Source organism: Chiloscyllium punctatum, chromosome 1 (genome assembly GCF_047496795.1).
Source record: "Chiloscyllium punctatum isolate Juve2018m chromosome 1, sChiPun1.3, whole genome shotgun sequence".
NCBI classification, from domain to species: Eukaryota; Metazoa; Chordata; class Chondrichthyes; order Orectolobiformes; family Hemiscylliidae; genus Chiloscyllium; species Chiloscyllium punctatum.
Window position 1 is genome coordinate 7,633,350 of NC_092739.1, and position 20,780 is coordinate 7,654,129.

Consider the following 20,780-nt stretch of genomic DNA (forward strand, 5'->3'; position numbering starts at 1 on the left):
TTGTACAGGGGGACAACATGAGCAACTTTCCAGTCCTCCAGCACCTCACCTGTATTTAAGGATGCCACAAAGATGTCTGTCAGGACCCCAGCTATTTCCTCTCTCGCCTCCCTCAGCAACCTGGGATAGATCCCATCCGGTCTTGGGGATTTGTCCACCTTAATAACCTCTAGCCTACCCAACACATCTTCCCCACTTATGTCAACATGATCCAGACTAATCAAACTTCTATCTCTAATCTCAACATTCATCATGTCCCTCTCCTCAGTGAACACTGATGCAAAGTAATCATTCAGAATCTCACCCATTCCCTCAGGTTCGGCACACAGCCTTCCTTAGTTATCCTTTAGTGGACCAATCCTTTCTCTAGTGCCCCGCTTGCTTCTTATATAAGAATAAAATGCTTTGGGATGCTCCTTAATTCTGCTTGCTAAAGCTATTTCATGAACCCTTTTAGCCTGTTTGATTCCTCCTTTAAGACTTGCCCTATTCTTCCGATATTCCTCCAGGGCCTGTTCTGTTCTTAGCTTCCTAGACCTTATGTACACTCCCCTTTTCCTCTTGGCTAGTCGTACAATTTCTCCTGTCATCCACGGTTCATGAATCTTGCCCTTCCTATCCTTTGCCTTCAATGGGACATGCCTATCCTGCACAATCTTTAACTTATCTATGAAAGCCTCCCACATCTCAAATGTGGACTTCCCTTCAAATAGCTGTGTCCAATCCACATTTCCAAGCTCCTGCCTAATTTTGATATAATTGGCATTGGCCCGGTTTAGTATACTCTTCCCTTAGGACCACTCTCATCTTTATCTACGAGTATTCTAAAACTTACAGAATTGTGGTCACTGTTCCCAAAGAATCCCCCACCGCAACTTCTACCACCTGTCCTGGCTTGTTCCCCAGTACTACGTCCAATATGGCCCCTTCCCTCGTCGGACTGTTGACATACTGCTCTAGAAAACTCTCCTGGACGCTTCTTACAGATTCTACCCCATCCAGTCCTCTGACACTAAGTATATCCCAGTCAATGTTGGGAAAATTAAAATCTCTCATCAGCACACCATTGCTCCTACATCTTTCCATAATCTGTTTACCTATTTGTTCTTTTACCTCACGCTCACTGTTGGGAAGCCTGTAATACAGCCCCAACAATGTAACTGCACCCTTCTTATTTCTCAGCTCCACTCATAATGCCTCACTACCCACGACCTCCATAGTGTCTTCTTTTAGCACAGCCGTGATATCGTCCTTGACCAGCAATGCAACACCACCCCCTCTTTTACTTCCCTCCCTGTCCTGTCTGAAGCATCTATATCCTGGAACATTTAGTTGCCTATCATCATGCCCTTCCTTCAACCAAGTCTCTGTGATTGCATTAATACAACAACTTGCATTAATATAGTACCATTTAATAATATCCCAAGGCATTAATCAGGACAATTTACTAAAAAAAAAGAGACACCAAGCTACACAGAAATTAGGCCATGATTGATCAATAGATTAGTTTAAGTGAGAGGATTTGAGGAGCATCTTAATGGAATAAAGAGAGACTGAGAAATTGAGAAGTTTCAAGAGTATTCCAGAGCTTCAAGCAAGTGAAGTTGAAACAAACATAGAAATTGTTGGAAGAGAGCTTACCAGGTCTGGCAGCATCTGTGGACAGACATCAGAGTCAACCTTTCGGGTTTCTGATTTACAGCATCCACAGTTCTTTCCGTTTTTATTGTGTGAACTTGGAAAGCATGGCAACCAACGACAGAGCAATTAAAATGGGGACTGCTCAAAAGGCCAAAATTGGAGGAGGACAGATTTGCCAGAGGGCTGTACAGTTACAGAAGGATGCACAGATTTAGATGTTCATGGCCTGATTGCATAGCCAGGATTCAATGCAGATCAGCAAGAGAGAGAGTACTGGTCACATGAAGCACAGCTCACGATGACTTCCTATGTAGATGGATATGAACTGAATATAGTAACTGCCTTGTGGTGAAACTGCAGTGCTTGTTGTTCGAAAAGATCAATTCTGCAGCTTTAAGCACCCACAGCTATCACACATCTGTATTTAAAGTTCTACCATTTCTGCATAAGTAATTTTTCAAATACCATGAAAAATCAGCAGTGTTGAGACTATGGTATTGAAATAAAACCTATTCAGCACCCACAGGATACATTCAGAATGTCAGGCTCCTAGATAGCTCATTAAATCTCAATCCTTCCACTTTCTCTTCCTCATCAGAGTCCCTGAAGGATTGCCAAGTAGTAGCTAAGCTCAGCAAATGAGATTGTCATCTTCCTGCCAGTGATCATTGAGCAATCTAACAAGAGATAAATGTTTAGACTATTAGGCATTGGATACCAAGGCTCGAAAGTCCAGGTATATAGCTTGCTAGATCGACAGTTGCTGGGTTACTCAGCATCCACTCAAGTATCAGAATTGACATATTACGATCAAAGCTGAAAAATATGTTGCTGGAAAAGCGCAGCAGGTCAGGCAGCATCAAAGGAGCAGGAGAATCAACGTTTCGGGCATGAGCCCTTCTTTAGGAATGAGGAGGGTGTGCCAAGAAGGCTAAGATAAAAGGTAGGGAGGAGAGACTTGGGGGAGGGGCGTTGGGAATGCGATAGGTGGAAGGAGGTTAAGGTGAGGGTGATAGACCGGAGAGGGATTGGAGGCAGAGAGGTCGGGAAGAAGATTGCAGGTCAAGAAGGCGGTGCTGAGTCAGAGGGTTGGGACTGAGAAAAGGTGGGGGGGGGACGAGAAATGAGGAAGCTGGAGAAATCTGCATTCATCCCTTGTGGTTGGAGGGTTCCTAAGTGGAAGATGAGGTGCTCTTCCTCCAGGCATCGTGTTGCCACGGTCTGGCGATGGAGGAGGCCAAGGACCTGCATGTCCTTGGCGGAGTGGGAGGGGGAGTTAAAGTGTTCAGCCACGGGGCGTTTGGGTTGGTTGGTGCGGGTGTCCCAGAGGTGTTCTCTGAAACGTTCCACAAGTAGGCGGCCTGTCTCCCCAATGTAGAGGAGACCACATCGGGTGCAGTGGATGCAGTAAATGATGTGTGTGGAGGTGCAGGTGAATTTGTGATGGATATGGAAGGATCCATTGGGGCCTTGGAGGGAGGTGAGGGGGGTGTGGGCGCAAGGTTTGCATTTCTTGCGGTTGCAGGGGAAGGTGCCGGGAGTGGAGGTTGGGTTGGTGGGGGGTGTGGACCTGACGAGGGAGTCGCGGAGGGAGTGGTCTTTCCGGAACTCTGATAGGGGAGGGGAGGGAAATATATCCTTGGTGGTGGGGTCTGTATGGAGGTGGTGGAAATAACGAAGGATGATACGATGTATCTGGAGGTTGATGGGATGGTAGGTGAGGACCAGTGGGGTTCTGTCCTGGTGGTGATTGGAGGGGCCGGGGTTCAAGGGCGGAGGAGCAGGAAGTGGAGGAGATGCGGTGGAGAGCATCGTCAACCATGTCTGAGGGGAAATTGCGGTCTTTGAAGAAGGAGGCCATCTGGGTTGTTCGGTATTGGAATTGGTCCTCCTGGGAGCAGATGTGGTGGAGGCGAAGGAATTGGGAATATGGGATGGCGTTTTTACAGGGGGCAGGGTGGGAGGAGGTGTAATCTAGGTAGCTCTGGGAGTCGGTCGGTTTATAGTAAATGTCCGTGTTGAGTCAGTCACCAGAGATAGAAATGGAGGGGTCTCGGAAGGGGAGGGAGGAGTCTGAGATGGTCCAGGTAAATTTGAGGTTGGGGTGGAAGGTGTTAGTAAAGTGGATGGAATGTTCACCCTCCTCGTGGGAGCACGAGGTAGCGCCGATACAGTCATCGATGTAGCAGAGGAAAAAGATGGGGGGTGGTGCCAGTGTAGCTGCGGAAGATGGACTGTTCTACATATCCGACGAAGAGGCAGGCATAGCTGGGGCCCATGCGGGTGCCCATGGCAACTCCTTTGGTTTGGAGGAAGTGGGAGGATTGGAAAGAGAAGTTGTTAAGAGTGAGGACCAGTTCAGTCAGTCGAAGGAGGGTGTCAGTGGAAGGGTACTGGTTGGTTCGGCAGGAAAGGAAAAAGCGGAGGGCTTTGAGGCCTTCGTGACGGGGGATGGAGGTGTATAGGGACTGGATGTCCATCGTGAAGATAAGGTGTTGGGGGCCGGGGAAGCGAAAATCATGGAGGAGGTGGAGGGTGTGGGTGGTGTCCCGAGCATAGGTGGGGAGTTCTTGGAATAAGGGGGACAGGACCGTGTCGAGGTATGCAGAGATGAGTTCGGTGGGGCAGGAGCAGGCTGACACAATGGGTCGGCCGGGGCATTCAGGTTTGTGGATTTTAGGCAAGAGGTAGAAACGGGCGGTGTGGGGTTGTGGGACTATGAGGTTTAGAGGGTTATGGGCCAAACACAGGCAAATGGGAATAGTTCAGTTTAGGAAACCTGGTTGGCATGGATGAGTTGGGCCGAAGGGTCTGTTTCCATGCTATATCCTCTAGGACTCTATAACATGGTGTCAGAGTGATACATCTGAAAATGTGTGCCTTTTCAGAACTGTAAGAGAGCCAACTATTGAATCAGTAAGTTAGAAAAGACAACATGACAATAGAGTCCAACCACAAATCGCTTCAAAGCGTTTTCCGTAAGCTGCTTCCACCTCCCCAGTGTCTGCAAGGAATTTTACTTTGTTTGCAGATATATCATCTCACTGTGACATACAAACAAGGGAAACAGATGGATATGCCCAATATGCTATCACGAGCAGCACTCACTATGAAAAAAAAATTAAGGATGTTAAAATAGCGCATTGAGTTTGCTAGACTCAAGAAAAAAAACAAGTTGACATATTCTGGAATCAATCCCTCCAGCAAAGACACTGAATCTGAAAAACAAATGTCTTGCTTAAATCAAGCCGACCATTCAACAAATGTGACTCTCCATGTGTTGCAGGTAGTAGTGATGAAAGATTGGTGTAAAAGGATCAAGGACACACCTGTTTCTGTAAAGACAGCATTGGGTGTATGGAAATAAAGTTATACCCAAGATAGTACCTTGGATAAAGGAAATAGAATAATTTTCCCCATGGAGATGAGAAAAGAGATGCTGATGCACATCCATTCAACTCATGATTTGGAGATGCCGGTGTTGGACTGGGGTGGACAAAGTTAAAAACCACACAACACCAGGTTATAGTCCAACAGGTTTAATTGGAAGCACTAGCTTTCGAAGTGCTGCTCCTTTATCAAGTGGTTGCACAATAGGGTGAAGGAGCAGCACTCCGAAAGCTAGTGCTTCCAATTAAACCTGTTGGACTATAACCTGGTGTTCTGTGAATTTTTAACCATTCAAGTCATTTAGCAACTGTGTCGAGAGAAGGCAAGAGATGTGCCCTACTGGCCAAATTCAACACTTAAATCATCACCTTAGGAGCATTGTGGATCTAACTACAGCACATGGGCTGTAATGGTTCAAGGAGGTTTTTCAAGGAACAACTAGGGATTGGCAATAAATGTTGGTCCAGTCAACAACACCCAAATATAAAATGCCCAAATATAAAAAACAACTCAACTATTGCCTTGGTTCATTGATGATCCTCAGCCACAGGTTGATACAGTGGCAAATACCACTTCCCCTATGGTTCTGCTGAAATTTCCTGGGTCTGTGATCCCAGGAACTACCTCACAGGCATAGTATATGGCAAACCTTCCCAATATAGGCAATGGAGTGTTTTCTTTAACTCTCCAGCCAGTGGGTAAAGTCCTCATCATCTAAATTAAGTATCACCCCAAATGTCACTGCACTGCTTTGCTAAGGTGTTGCAAAGGATGGGCCTGACCACACTCCTCTGAGTTTTGCTGCACCTGTTCTCATGGAAAACCTGGTGGAGAAAAACATATTTCATCAGAGTGGTCACAAGCAGTGTCCTTGAAGCCTTGCAGAAAAAGGGAGATGGTGGGTAGAGTGTTAAAGGCCACTTCGCAAAATGCCTCAGCCCCAGAATTATGAACCCGCCCCAAAATTGTAGCTTGGCTGAGAAGGATCTCCTCATCAGATACTTTGGGCATACCCAGAGTGTTACCACCAACACTCAATACCCTCAAGGCAGCTGTAGGAGAAAAGAGACCATGACTTACTTCTTCAAAGAAAGGAAAGAAATGCAGCAGTTTTTATTGAAGTAATTCTATCATCCAGACTCCATGCTTTCTGGGCTTTTCCCAATGACTGACATCAAAACAAACATCAAATGCTGCTGGAGGACATCAAATAATGAAAGATACTCTTTAGACTTCCCAAAACCTGCTAGTCTTCCAGTACGAATGCTTTTAATGACTGAGTGTTGTAGACTGTCACAATCCAAGGTGTACTTCATGTTGAGATAGTTGGTGCAAAGGCTCAACAGAGAATGGTCACTGTCTAAGGTCCTCCCCCCTCCCCCCCCCCCCCCCCAATACTTAAACTAAGAGGTTGGAACTTGTGTAAAATCCATCAAGTGGGTTGCATCAGAGAATGACGTGAGAAAAAAAACAAAGCTAATATTTCCAGTCTAGTGACGCTTCTTCAGAACAGACCCGTAATCTGAAACGTTAACTCTGCCTTCTCTCCCTAGATGCCGCTAGACCTGAGTTTCTCAAGCAACTTCTGTTTTTGTTTCAGGTTTCCAGCACCCACAGTCCTTTGTTTTACTTATGCATCTGAGAATATTGACAATAAATGAAAATATAACCTGTATTTCTAAGTGTAGTGAGATATCCTACAAGATATATTGATATACTGATCTGCACTGCATGTTCACAAATCTTTACAAAACAAATAGCCTACATTAACCATAAAAATGTAGGCATCTTACACTGATCTCCTCTGAATTCATACAACTTTTTTTCCCACTTGTCCAGTGGCCATGAAAAGCACTATACAACTCAAAATTACTTTACAGCCAATGAAATAGTTTTGAAGTGTAAATGCTGTTGTAGTGTAAGCAAGTGAAAAATGAAAAGCTTTGAAAAGAGAAACTGATGTCACTAAAGCCGGCACTTATAAGAACAAAGCCAAATTTAGAAACTTAGTGAACACTGCGAAAATCAACTACTCTGCTTTAAAATGTGAGCCTTTCTTACTCACGCACATTACTGGTTAAAAAGTAAATTGCTTCTAAAGGACAGAGGGTAAAGGTAGTTGTTAATTGTTCACTCAACTCAAATCTAGACAGCTAATGATTTTTTACTCTCAAACGTAATGTAGGTGTTTCATTAGACGTGTTAAGATTGATTCAGTACTAAAGCAGATTCTTTCTCTCTCACATTTAATTGAGGTTGTTAGTTTTTTGTACTGCCATAAATGAGATGTGATAATTAATCTCAGTTGTACAATGACTCCTCAGTGATGCAGCTACAATGTTCATCACATACTCTGCCGCTGTATGGAAATCAGGGAATAAACATTTTAAATCTGTGGAATTTTAAACAGCAACTATTTCACCAAACTGCTATGAAGCAGTTCATGGTTGCAACAATAATAAGATGAATGCAAAGTACTACAGATGCCGAATATCTGAAATAATACATAGGAGTTGGGAGGTCATGTTGCGGCTCAGAGGACGTTGGTTAGGCTACTTTTGGATTGCTGTGTGCAATTCTGTTCTCGCTATTATAGGAAGGATGTTATAAACTTTAAAGGATTCGGGAAAGATTTAGAAGGATGCTGCCAGGTTTGGAGGGTTTTTAGCTATAAGGAGAGGCTGAAAATGCTATTTTCACTGGAGCGTTGGAGGCTGAGGGGTGACCTCATAGAGGTTTATAAAATCAGTAGGGACATGGAGAGGTTAAATAGGCAAGATCCTTTCCCTGGGGGTGAGCGAGTCCAAAATGAGCGGGTATAGGTTTAAGGTGAGAGGAGAAAGATTTAAAAGGGACCTGGGGTAACTTTTTCACACAGAGGGTGGTACGTGTATGGAATGAGCTGCCACAGGAAGTGGTGGAGACTGGTACAATTACAACATTTAGAAGGCATTTGGATGGGTATATGAATAGGAAGGGGTTAGAGGGATATGGACCAGGTGCTGGCAAGCGGGACGAGATTTATTTAGGCTATCTGGCCAGCTTGGAGGAGTTAAACCGTCTATTTATGTGCTATATATCGTTATGACTCCAAGACCAGAGTGTGATGGAAATAGTCAGCATGTCAGGTTGCAGTTGCAGAGAGAGAAACAGAGTTAACATTTCAGTTGATGATCTATTGACACAATAACCTGCTAAAACCTTCCAAATACTTTTTACAGATGCTTATTGGGAAGGTGATAGCTTATTTGTATTATTGCTAGACTATGGCTGAAAAGTGTGTTGCTGGAAAAGCGCAGCAGGTCAGGCAGCATCCAAAGAGCAGGAGAATTGATGTTTCGGGCATAAGCCCTTCTTCAGTAAGGGCTTATGTCCGAAACGTCGACTCTCCTGTTCCTTGGATGCTGTCTGACCTGCTGCGCTTTTCCAGCACCACATTTTTCAGCTCTGATCTCCAGCATCTGCAGTCCTCACGTTCTCCTTATTGCTAGACTATTAATGTTCTGGGGACCCAAGTTGGAATCCTGCCATGGAATATAGTGTGAATGTAAATGGCCATGGCTATTTAAAAAAAAAAATTGGAATTACCGGTCAAATGATGACCAAGAAACCATTGTCACTTCACTTACGTCCTTTAGGAAAACTGCCATCCTTAATTGGTCTGGCCAACACATAACTCCAGACATACAGCAATGTGGTTGACTTTGATCTGCCTTCTGAAATGAGGCAGTAAAAAAAAAGTGAAACCGACAGACCAGCTATCAACCAGAAAGGACATTGCAGATTTAACTTGGCTGTTTTTGCCAAAGTCCTCCTTACTCACATAGGGGATTAGTCCCAAATTTGGGAGAACTGTTCTATGAACAAGTCAAGCAGCAGCCTGACATGGTCATACTCACGAAGTAATACTGAATAGAGAGTGTGATGCTGGAAAAGCACAGCAGGTCAGGCAGCATCCAAAGAGCAGGAAAATTGATATTTCGGGTATAAGCCGTTCATCACTCCAGCGTCAGCAGTCCTCATTTTCTCCTCACAGAGTAATACCTTACAATCACCACATCACCCATCACTCACTATTAGATTAGATTAGATTACTTACAGTGTGGAAACAGGCCCTTCGGCCCAACAAGTTCACACCGACCCGCCGAAGCGCAACCCACCCTTACCTAACACTACGGGCAATTTAGCATGGCCAATTCACCTGACCTGCACATCTTTGGACTGCACATCTTTGGACCACCCAGAGGAAACCCATGCAGACACGGGGAGAATGTGTAAACTCTACACAGTCAGTCGCCTGAGGCGGGAATTGAACCCGGGTCTCTGGCGCTGTGAGGCAGCAGTGCTAACCACTGTGCCACCGTGCCGCCCACTATGTTCTGTACATGGACATGTTAGACCCAGCAGAGGGGAATACGATTGGGTGAGAGTTGCCCTGAAAGTACTCAACACTGACTCTAGACACCATGATGTCTCAAATCAACAGGTCAAAGACGGACAAGGCAGTGTCCTCTTCATTACAATGTACCGCCCTCCCTTGACTGATGACTAAGTTCTCCTCTACATTGAGCAACACATGGAGGAAGCACTGGGTGTATTTTAGATGGGGATATCAATACCAGCCAGATACAATGGCTCAGCAGCAGCACTACTGATCGAGCTGGTCAAGCCCAGAAGGACACAGCTGCCAGACTGGGTTGGCAGCAGGTGGTGAGGGAACCAACAGGAGGGATAAACATACGCTACCTCACCTTCACTAATCTGTCTGCTGCATGTGCATTATCTGTAAGGGCAATCACCACGTAGACCTTGTGGAGATGAATTGTTGATCCATCTTGTCCTCCTCCAGTGGTTCCCCAGCATCAACCAATTCAATTCACTCCACGTGGTATCAAGAAACAGTTGAAGGCACTGCATACTGCAAAGGTTGTGGGCCCTCACAACATCCCGGCAATAGTACTGAAGACTTGTGTTCCACAACTTGCCACACCTTGAGCCAAGCTATTCCTGTATAGCTACAACACTGGCAGCTACCCAACAATGTGAAAAACTGTCCAGGCATTTCTTGTACACAAAAAGCTAGACAGCTCCAACGCGGCCAATTATCACCCCATCAGTCTACTCTTGATCATCAGTAAAGTGATGGAAGGTGTCAACAACAATGCTATTTAGCAGCACCTGCTCAGCATTCCCCTGCTCACGGATGCTCAGTTTGGGTTCTGCCAGGGCCACTCAGCTCCTGACCTCATTGACCTGGTTCAAACATTGACAAAAGACTTGAATACCACAGGTGAGATGAGACATCACGGCCACATTTGACCGAGTGTGATGTCGAGGATCCCTCACTAAACTGCAATCAATAGAAATCAGAGAGAAACTCTGTTGGTTGGACTCATACCTGGTACATAAGAATATGGTTATGGCTGTTGCAAGTCAGTCATCTCTGCTCCAAGGCATTGCTTTGGGATAGTACCCTAGGCCCAAACTATTTCTGTTGCTCCATAAATGACCATCCACCCATCATAATGTCAGAAGTGGGGATGTTTGCTGATGATTGCACAAAGTTCAAAACCATTTGCAACTTCTCAGATACTAAAGCAGTCCATGTTTAAATGCCTAACAATCCCCAGGCTTAATTTAAAAAGTGGAAAGTAACACTTCCATCCCACAAATGCGAGACATTGTTAATTGGCAATAAGATACAATCTGTCCTTGATATTCAATGGTTTCACCATCAGTGAATTCCCCCACCATCAACATTATGCAGATTACCATGAACCAGAAACAGGCTGGACCTGCCATACAAATACTGCGGCTACAAGAACAGGTCACAGCTTAAGAATCCTGCAGTAAGTAATTCATTCCCTGACTCCCAACACCTGCCACCATCTACAAGGCGCAAGGCAGGAATCCTCCCCACTTGCCTGGATGAATGCAGCTCCAACAACACTCAAGAAGCTTGACACCATCCAGGACAAAACAGTTCACTTGGTTGGTACCACATCCAGAAGATAGAGTCAGAGTTGATAAAGTGTGGCGCTGGAAAAACAACAGGTCAGGCAGCATCAGAGGATCAGGAGACTCGATGTTTCGGGCAGGACCGATGTTGCATCAGTGCAGCTTAGCAAAATGGGCAAAAGGTTACAGTCACGACTGATTAAACAAGATTCAAGCAACAGTGCCCCATTGTAAAGTTAACTTAGGTTCTATATTGCTATTATTACAGAACTGCATCCTGAAGTGGTTCTGCAATATGAAAGCAGTTAATCAGAATTCAGTCCTCATAGTATCTCAGGAGATATTAAAGTGACAGAGTAGGTTCTACAGTAGCTGCAGCAATAGAAAGATAACGAAGGAATTTTAAAATTAGACTTTCACCTGATATCTTAAGTTCAATACTTTGCTCAAATTATAATCCAAGGCAATTACTGATGCAATAAAATTTACACAGTCTCAGTACAAAAATGCATTGGCACAAAGATTGGAATTTCAGTGTGGTGAAACAAAATATTAGTCTGAAAATACATATATTTAGAAGTCTGCAAGCACCAATGGCATGAAATTTAGATTGGGAGCACTATCAGTCGGGCATTATCGCCTATTGTACACTGTACCAAGTGGCAATGGGGATTATGGGCAAAATTTGAGGCATGTCAGTTTGAAAGCCATGTTTTAGAGGCACTGAATGGCTGCTTGAAGTGTGCAGAGCAGACCAGTTGTGATGTCAGTCTTCTTCTTCTGTTTATTTGACACCAGGGATGTCCTTTTAGAGCTCAATGCATTAGCCAATGGCTCCTCTTTAACAAATGAACAACTGCTAAGCAGCAGCAAAAGATATTCCAATGTGTTAACTCAAGGGGTCATCAACTACCTAGAAGTTGGCTGCTGATTCATTTCTTCTGGCTGTTACAGTCATTTTATAACATGTGCTTTCTATAGTTTTTGAAAGATTAAAGTCGACAGGAAATGGTGTGACATATTTAAGGAGATCTCTGATTTTAAAAGTTGTACACAATACAATGGCTCATCAACATGGATACATTGCCAAGCATTGCTTTTAAGGGGTGGGGGAGAGATGGGAGCAATACTCTCAGCAGAAGGATATATTTATGCAGGATGTTCAGGGAGCAACTCTCCACTTGAACATCACTGAGGGACTGCGCGCACAATATTTTTGTTGCAGTTGGGGCATCTTCACTGAGATTTGTAATGTGCTGCATTTACATCTGCAACCCCAGAACACATCAAGCACATCATTGTCCATGGTTATGAGGGTGACTGTGGTCATGAACTTTTATGCAGGTAGTTCCTAGGTTAGCTGGAGATGGAGATACTTGCAATATCTTTCCGTTAATTCTTGTATGAGAGAGATCATTGAGCCTTTATTTTCATTAAGAGCTAGCTAAATTTCATTCTTCCTTGCCAGAGAGAAACAGTAGGCAAACCATGTGGTTTTGTTGCTAGGTTTGCACACGCCCCCACAGTGCACAGTGCCACTGACTGCATATGCATTACTTTGCAGGCACTGTATGTCAATTCTACCCTGTACTGAATTGAAATACATTCCCTCACTGTGTAGATGGTGAGTGCCCATACAGAGAGTAGTGGACAGGTCAATGCCTAACATCCTGGCAGTGGTCATGATGCCTTAGTTCTCCTTCTGGTCCATCTGCACTTGCCTGAGCACCATTACTAACTGGTGGCCGGTGTCTCCAAGATTCATCTGCTAAACATATGGTTGATGATTTCAGTGGTCAAACCATGCACACATGTAACATACACAGAATGAAAGCCATGTTGCCAAATGCAATGCAACTGAGCAGATCACTGGGATGCTGAAACAACACATTTCCCTCCCTGAGCTACTCACCAGTGCAAAACAGAGACATTAGCACTAGTCTGCTGCACATTAATTATGTGGTGATATTATTTTAAACATATGCTATATGTTCATAATTAAAGAACTAACCACCAGGCAGTTAGTGTACTGTTGCTGGAGTTGCAGCTGTTGCTTTGAGCTTTATTGGGTATTGAATTCCTGAAGGCAATATGAAACAGTAAATCTTACAAAGAACAGGACTGGTCTTCATCACCTCTATCTTCTTGGATATCCCTGCACTGCCTGGTCAGGTCACACATCTCAGGTGTTCAAACTTGCTTAGGCCATCTGCAGCTTGCAAATCAGAAGTTCCTATGTGGTGATGGGAAAATGGGATCCAAGGAGAAGTAAACGTGAGGATAACATTGTCTTTGATGGTTTCAGTACTTCCACTGACCATTACTTCAGCAATGGGTACTCTAATAAGATCCAATACCATTTTATTGATTGATTCAAAATACACAGTTGTACTTTACCCCTCCAATAATGTCTGTACCAAGATAAAGGCAAATACACCAGTATGTGTCCTGCCATATGTTTGCATGATTCGGTTGTTGGATAGCTGGCAGAATATGCAAGTTGGGAACGTAGGTTCCAGGCTCATGGCAGTGAAAGGTATGTAAGGGTCAAGCACATCAGTGACAGGTATGAGACCTGACTGATAGAGATTATTGGTACATGAGTGTGATAAATTGACGTTTGACAATACTGTTGCAATTGCTTTGGTAAGGCATTTGAAAACCTATTCAATGACCTTGCTCACTTCTGTCCAGGTCCTTGGGACTGGACTTCTGGCACTGACCTCCACTATCTGTTTCTGAGCAGAATGTATGGAGAGTCCTCCAGACCTTGCTACCAATTATGGAGCAAAAGAGTGAAATTCCTTCCAGGCCAGTAAGTAGGTTGGTTAGAGTTCATTACAATGTAAAAAATGCTTGAGGAAGAAAATTCAAGATCAGTGTTGAAACAATCTCAATATTTCAGACAATGCCAATATTGTTCCTAATCAGTTAATCCATCACAGTCAATAATGTCTTCTGGGTCTTTGTATTATAAAGTTATCACATACTATAATTCACCTGCTGCAAGACTGATCTGAAATTTACCAACATTATCTTTAATCTTTTTACTGAAATCCTGAAGAAGGGTCATTGCACTCAAAACATTAAACTCTGGTTTCTCTACACAGATGATGCCAGGCCTGATGAGATTTTCCAGCAATTTCTGTTTTGTTTTGATTTCCAGTATCTGCAGTTCTTTCAGTTTCTTTTTTTTAATCAAGTGCTGTTTTAACAAAACAGTTACCGAAAGACACAGTAAACACTGGAATCAAATAAGATACCATGCTGCCACGCCTTAAAAATGAACCAAAGGATCAGCTTGTTGAATGTCAATACTAATGAATGCTCTGAATGATAATAACATGTTTCCAGTTTTTTGAGCTGTCAGTTTCTAGACTTGCATTTCACATCCAATTGTTTTCAGTGAAATGAATGTTACTCTTGAAAGGAACACCACACACGATAATAAGTAGTTGTACTACTGTGTAATACATGTTGAAGAGCAGTTGAATTTGACAATTTCCCTGTTGGTTTCAACATGAACTATATAAACACTGGATCATTTGCTATTTGCAGCTAACATCCCCAGTGCTGATGCAAGTGGCAGCACAGATTTTGTTTACATGTTAATGATGTAATACTGCTGCTTTTGGAACTAAACTCCTCTGGAAGCGGCAGCATTGAGTAAATGCTACACTCATGCACAAGGGTTCTCCAGGTAGCCATCCCTGATCAGCAAGGAGGGAGACCTGAAGGCTTCACTTTCAAGAGAACGATAAAAAACCAAAACATTTTGTACATATTCTAATAAGAAAGCTTGCCAGTTCATGGTTTACTGCCCAATATAGTTATGATAAGCCATAAATTCACAGGCTTCTGAGCTCAGAAGAGGAAAATTGTGGATTCATTTCTCTATTTTCTGAGAAGGGGTGAAGCTATAAAATAAATATATATTACTGACATTCTTTCTTAACATTACATGCCAAAATTTCCATATTGATTAGCATTTAGTTCATAAAAATATCTAATCTATTGGGTCACATAACTGATATCCTGCAAGGCATAATATTTCTAGTTGACACCATGAGCTCTCTAGAGAACAATCAATGACAGCAAGCTTTAAACAGGTACTGAGTTATCAATGGGGAGCAATCTCAATTGTAGCACATTAGAGGGGGCACAGAGCCCAAGAAGTATATTCATTAACAGTATGGAGGTTTTCACTTGTAGGTCCCTGCATGATAAGTTCCAAATCTTTATTGTGCTGTCAAGGAGACGACAAGTCCAGGGAAGGGCAATAAAACTGATGGAACATCATCATGCTACTCTTAAGCATCTCTCAAGTTTGAAAAAGGTTGCCAGTTCACCCTGTTAGCTGCACAATGAAAGACACAATGAAGAATGGGAAAATAAGGACTGAAAAAAACTGCACTGTTATGTTTTTTTCAAGAAGACTGCTAATTATTTTGGATATACTTCTGTATCCTTTTGTCCATATACAATTTGTAACATATAATTACCAATAAATCTTTGTTTTTTATTGAATAATCAGCCTACTAGTTTTGCCAGTTTCAATCATGTGAAGAACAATTTATCTGACCTACATTTTCATTCATCTTGCAATGCAATAACTAAAAGTCTTTGGTCTTTACTGACTAATCATTAAGCATTGCCACAAAGGAGGGAAGGAAGGGAAACTTGGAGGGAAGATGTTCTCACAGTTAAATGATTTTCCACCCGTTCACTGTAACAGTGGATAACATCAAATGAGTTCTGTTCTCTATTTGTGATCCTCCCCACCATATTTTCCCACGTTTGTTTGACCCAGCCAGTAACAAAGCGTAAAATAGACTCCACGGTATTTTAGCAAAACTCCTTCCTCTCACCATTCCACCAATCACAGGGTGAGAACTCCTGAATCTTACACCCTATCCACTTGTTATTAATAATTCTAATTTGTGCATTTTCCACAGAACAATTTCAGCCTAATAATTTATTTTCAGAATTAAAATGGATTGACATTTGTGATGGAAAAGTAATGTAATCTATATAGAAACCAGAACTTGTTTAGAGATTAACGTTTTATGTTTGCAGAAGTGCAACTTTGTCAATGATTTGGTACACAAACTGTGTATACAAGTTTTAAAAATATACAAAGAAAAAGACAGGCAAAAGTGAAACTAGACTCGAGAGAGTGGTGCTGGAAAAGCACAACAGGTCAAGCAGCATCTGAGGAGCAGGAAAATCGACGTTTCGGGCATACGCCCTTCATCAGGAATGAGGCTGGTGGGCCGGAGGGCTGAACAGTCCCCTCCCATTTATCTCTCAGTCCCCCGGCCCACAAGCCTCATTCCTGATGAAGGGCTTATGCCCGAAACGCAGATTTCCCTGCTCCTCGGATGCTGCCTGACCTGCTGTGCTTTTCCAGCCCCACACTCTCGACGCTGATCTCCAGCATCAGCAGACCTCACTTACACGAAAAGTGAAACTAGGCCCCTTAGAGGATGAGGCTGGGGAAATAATAATAGGGAACCAGGAAATGGCACTGGAATTTAATAAATATTTTGCATCAGTCTTCACGTTAGAAGACACTAATAGCATTCCAAAATTACTGAATAATGGAGGGGCGAAAGAGAAGAGGAAATAAATACATCTGCTATCACTACAGGAAAATGTGCTACAGAACCATTTGGATCTAGAGACTAACACATTCAAGAGTCTACGGGAATTTGACATTTAGATGCAAAAAGGTTGTTTTCCTTTTAAGGAGAGTCTTGGTTCAGAGGGCATAATCTCAGAAAAGGGATAATAATTTAAAATAAAAATGAGGAGGGACTTCTTCTCTGAGGGCAGTGAATCTGTGAGATTCTTTACTGCAGAAGATTGTGGATGCTAACTTATTGTATATTCAAGACTGAGATAGACAGATTTTTAATCAGTAAGAGAAATAAGTCTGACAAGGGATAGTCAGCATGCTGGGAAATCATGTCTCACAAACTTGATTGAGTTTTTTGAAGAAGCAACAAAGAGGATGAGGGCAGAGCGGTAGATGTAATCTATATGGACTTCAGTAAGGCATTCGGTAAGGCTCCTCACGTTAGCAAGTTTGGATCTCATGGAATACAGGGAGAACTAGCCATTTGGATACATCTTTACCCAGAGAATGGTGGGGGCATGGAATGCGCTGCCTGTGGGAGTGGCAGTGTCAGGATCATTGGTGACCTTTAAGCGGCAATTGTATAGGTACATGGATAGGTGCTTAAGCTAGGACAAATGTTCGGCACAACATCGTGGGCCGAAGGGCCTGTTCTGTGCTGTATTGTTCTATGTTCTATGTTCTAGAACTGGCTCAAACGTGGTGTAGGATTGCTTTTCAGATTGGAGGCTTGTGACCAGCGGGATGCCAGACTGATCAGTGCTGAGTCCACTGCTTTTTGTCATTTACATAAGTGATTTGGATGTGAACAAAGGAGGTACAGTTAGTAAGCTTGCAGATGACACCAAAATTGGAGGTGTAGTGGACAGTGAAGAAGGTTACCTCTGAGTACAACGGGATCTTAATGAGATGGGCCAATGGGTTGAGGAGTGGCAGATGGAATTTAATTTAGATAAATGTGAGGTGCTGCATTTTGGAAAAGCAAATCAGAGCAGGACTTATTTAATGGGAAGGTCCTAGGGAGTGTTGATGAAAAAAAGAGACCATGGAGTGCAGGTGCATAGCTCCTTGAAAGTGGAGTTGCAGATAGATAGGATTGTGAAGATGATGTTTGGTATGCTTTCCTTTATTGGTCAGACTATTGAGTACAGGAGTTGGGAGGTCATGTGGCAGCTGTACAGCACATCAGTTAGACCACTTTTGGAACATTGCATCCAATTCTGGTCTCCTACCTATCGGAAAGATGTTGTGAAACTTGAAAGGGTTCAGAAAAGATTTACAAGGATGTTGCCAGGGTTGGAGGATTTGAGCAATAGGGAGAGGCTGAACAGGCTGGGGCTGTTTTCCCTGGAGCGTCAGAAGCTGAGGGGTGACCTTATAGAGGTTTACAAAATTATGAGGGGCATGGATAGGATAAATAGACAAAGTCTTTTCCCTCGGGTGGGAGAGTCCAGAACTAGAGGGCATAAGTTTAGGGTGAGAGGGGAAAGGTATACAAGAGACCTAAGGGGCAACATTTTCACACAGAGGGTGGTTAGTGTATGGAATGAGCTGCTAGAGGAAGTGGTGGAGGCTGGTACAATTACAACATTTAAAAGGCATTTGGATGGGTATATGAACAGGAAGGGTTTAGAGGGATGTGGACCAAGTGCTGGCAAATGAGACTTGATTAGGTTAGGCTATTTGATCGGCATGGATAATCGGACCAAAGTGTCTGTTTCTGTGCTGTACATCTCTGTGACTCTAAGTGTCACCAAGGAAAGTGGAGTTGTAAATTATCAAATCAGTCATGATCGCATTGAACAGTGAGGCAGACTCAATGGGGCTGAATGGTCTACTTCTGCTCCTGTGTCTTATGGTCTGTTGAAATTTAAAGAATATACTGAGATTGTGGAGTCAAATACTTCAGTGTATGCAATGTTCAAGTACCTCTGGAGTGTAAGAATGGAAGAAATGGGGAACGAGTATGGTCATTTGGCTCCTCAAGTCTGCCCCACTGTTTAATAAGTGTATAGTTGATTAGCTGCAGGCCTCAGCTCCTCCTTGTTGCCAGGTTATTGTAGCCTTCACCTCATAACTACTCCAAAAATCTATCTACCTCCTCTTTAAATTCAGTGATCTAGTCTCCACAATTTTCATGGGTTGAAAATCTGACCATCACAAAAGTTATTCCAATGTGTGTCAGTTTTTACTGAGTGTCTCCTTATTCTATAAGTATGTTCCCTGAGTCCCCCACCAGTGCAAACAACTTCTCAACATCTATCTGTCAAAACCCAATAGAACCTTGCATGTTTCAATAGATCACCCCTGATTCTTCTGAACTCTCATGAATAAAAACCTGTTCGGCTGTTCTTGAACAATCAAGCCTTTCCTCACAAGTTCAGCTGGTGAATTTAGAAAAAAAAACTGCCAGTATATCCTTTCTTAAGGATATACTTAAGGATCTTAAGATCTATATGCAGTACTCTAGATGAGGCCTCACCAACAACATGTACACTTGTAATAAGATTTGCCCACTTTTACACTCCAACAATAAAGGCCAATATTCCATTGACCTTCAGAATTATTTGGTATAACTGCATACTTTTGGTGATTGATGGTCAAGAATACCCAGATCTCACCACACTGAACATTTTTGGAATTTCTCTCCATTTAAATGATAGTCTGACCTTTTATTCTTCCTTCCAAAGTACGTGGTCTCACACTTTCCTACATTAAACTTAATCTCCCAAACGTTTTCCCGTTCACTCTATCTGTATCCCCTTGAAGGTTCCTTGATCTTCATTACAACATGCTCTGTACCTATTTTTACATCACCAGCAAATTTGGATACATTATTTTTGTCTTCACTGTGGGGACTAATGCAAAGTATTTTTTTTAAATTATCTGCCATTTCCCTGTTCCTCAATGTTAATTCTCCAGTTGCATCCTCCAGGGCTTCCACACTTTCTTTAGCTTCTCTCTTTCTTTTTACCCCTTAGAAGCTCTTGCTGTTTGTCTTCATATTTCCTGCTAATTTACTTTCATAGTGAATTTTGTCCATCGCATGCCTTTGTCTTCGATGCATTACACTGCTTTATCAATTTTGTTAATTACGGGTGGTTTGACCTGATTATCGAGTCATTCTTTTTGACTGGAATAATTCGTTGTTGAGCTTTATGAAATATCAGCTGAAACATTCACCACTAATTAATCACTAGCTCGCCCTTTGGTTCATTTTCCCAACCCAGTTTATTCAACTCTTTCTTCACACCTCGCTAATTACCCTTTCTAACTTAAGGACACGGCTTTGTGACCCAAATTGCTCTCCCACTGAATTTGAAATTCTACCATGTTGTGATTACTACCTCAGCCACTATCCTTTCCATAGTACTGGTGATTCTGCTCCCTCACCAATCTTTGAGCCATGCATTTAGCTCTCAAATCTTATTTGCTCTTTGCCAATTTGCATTTGGTGCTGATAATAATCTAGATCTAATTACCATTGGCATTCTGTCTTAGCTCCTTGCAGTCCCTCAGCAGAATTTCTTTCCTGGTCCAACCCATGTTGTTGGCACTTTCCTTGACCACAACGAGATCTTCTGCTCCTGCAGCAAGTTCCTCTCCAGCGCAAAAAGAGATAACCCGAAACTCAGCACAAGTAAGTAACACAGCCTTCAGGATTTTCTGCTTTTGCTGGAGAAAACAGTATATATTCTTCCAACAATGATAACCCTTATTATTACTACATTTCTGTTTTCTCCATTCACTTGAAAGCAGCTCTGGAGCTTGGTGCTTGGTCAATTTACTCACCTGTCCTACAATTTGTGCCCTCACCCACTCAGAGCAAAAGCCTCAAACCTCTCAAACAAGTGCACTTTCTGAGGTTCCTCCAAAGCTAATTTCTGGATCGCCATACCTAGCTCATTTATAGTCATAATCTCCTATTCCTGACTACGGACCAAATTTGACTAATTTATTTAAGGGGTTTGATTGTCTTCTAAACCCGTGTCCAGGTCTCTCCACGTCTCCCTGAAGTGTCAGTGTCCATAGCTCAGACTCCAACTCAGCAATTTTGGTCTGAAGTTCCTTCGATGGCAGGAGATGTGGTCAGCATGGATTATACTGCTATCCACCAGCTCCCACATGTTACAGCTGCAACACATCACCTGCC

The 20,780-nt window shown here is 42.9% G+C and overlaps 1 protein-coding gene across 4 annotated transcripts in view; it reads right to left on the minus strand.

Annotated features, from left to right (window-relative positions):
• The window catches only part of dclk2a (doublecortin-like kinase 2a), a 320,451-nt gene that overhangs the window by 103,425 nt on the left and 196,246 nt on the right, over positions 1 to 20,780 (minus strand). The gene's annotated exons all lie outside the window — the stretch shown is intronic.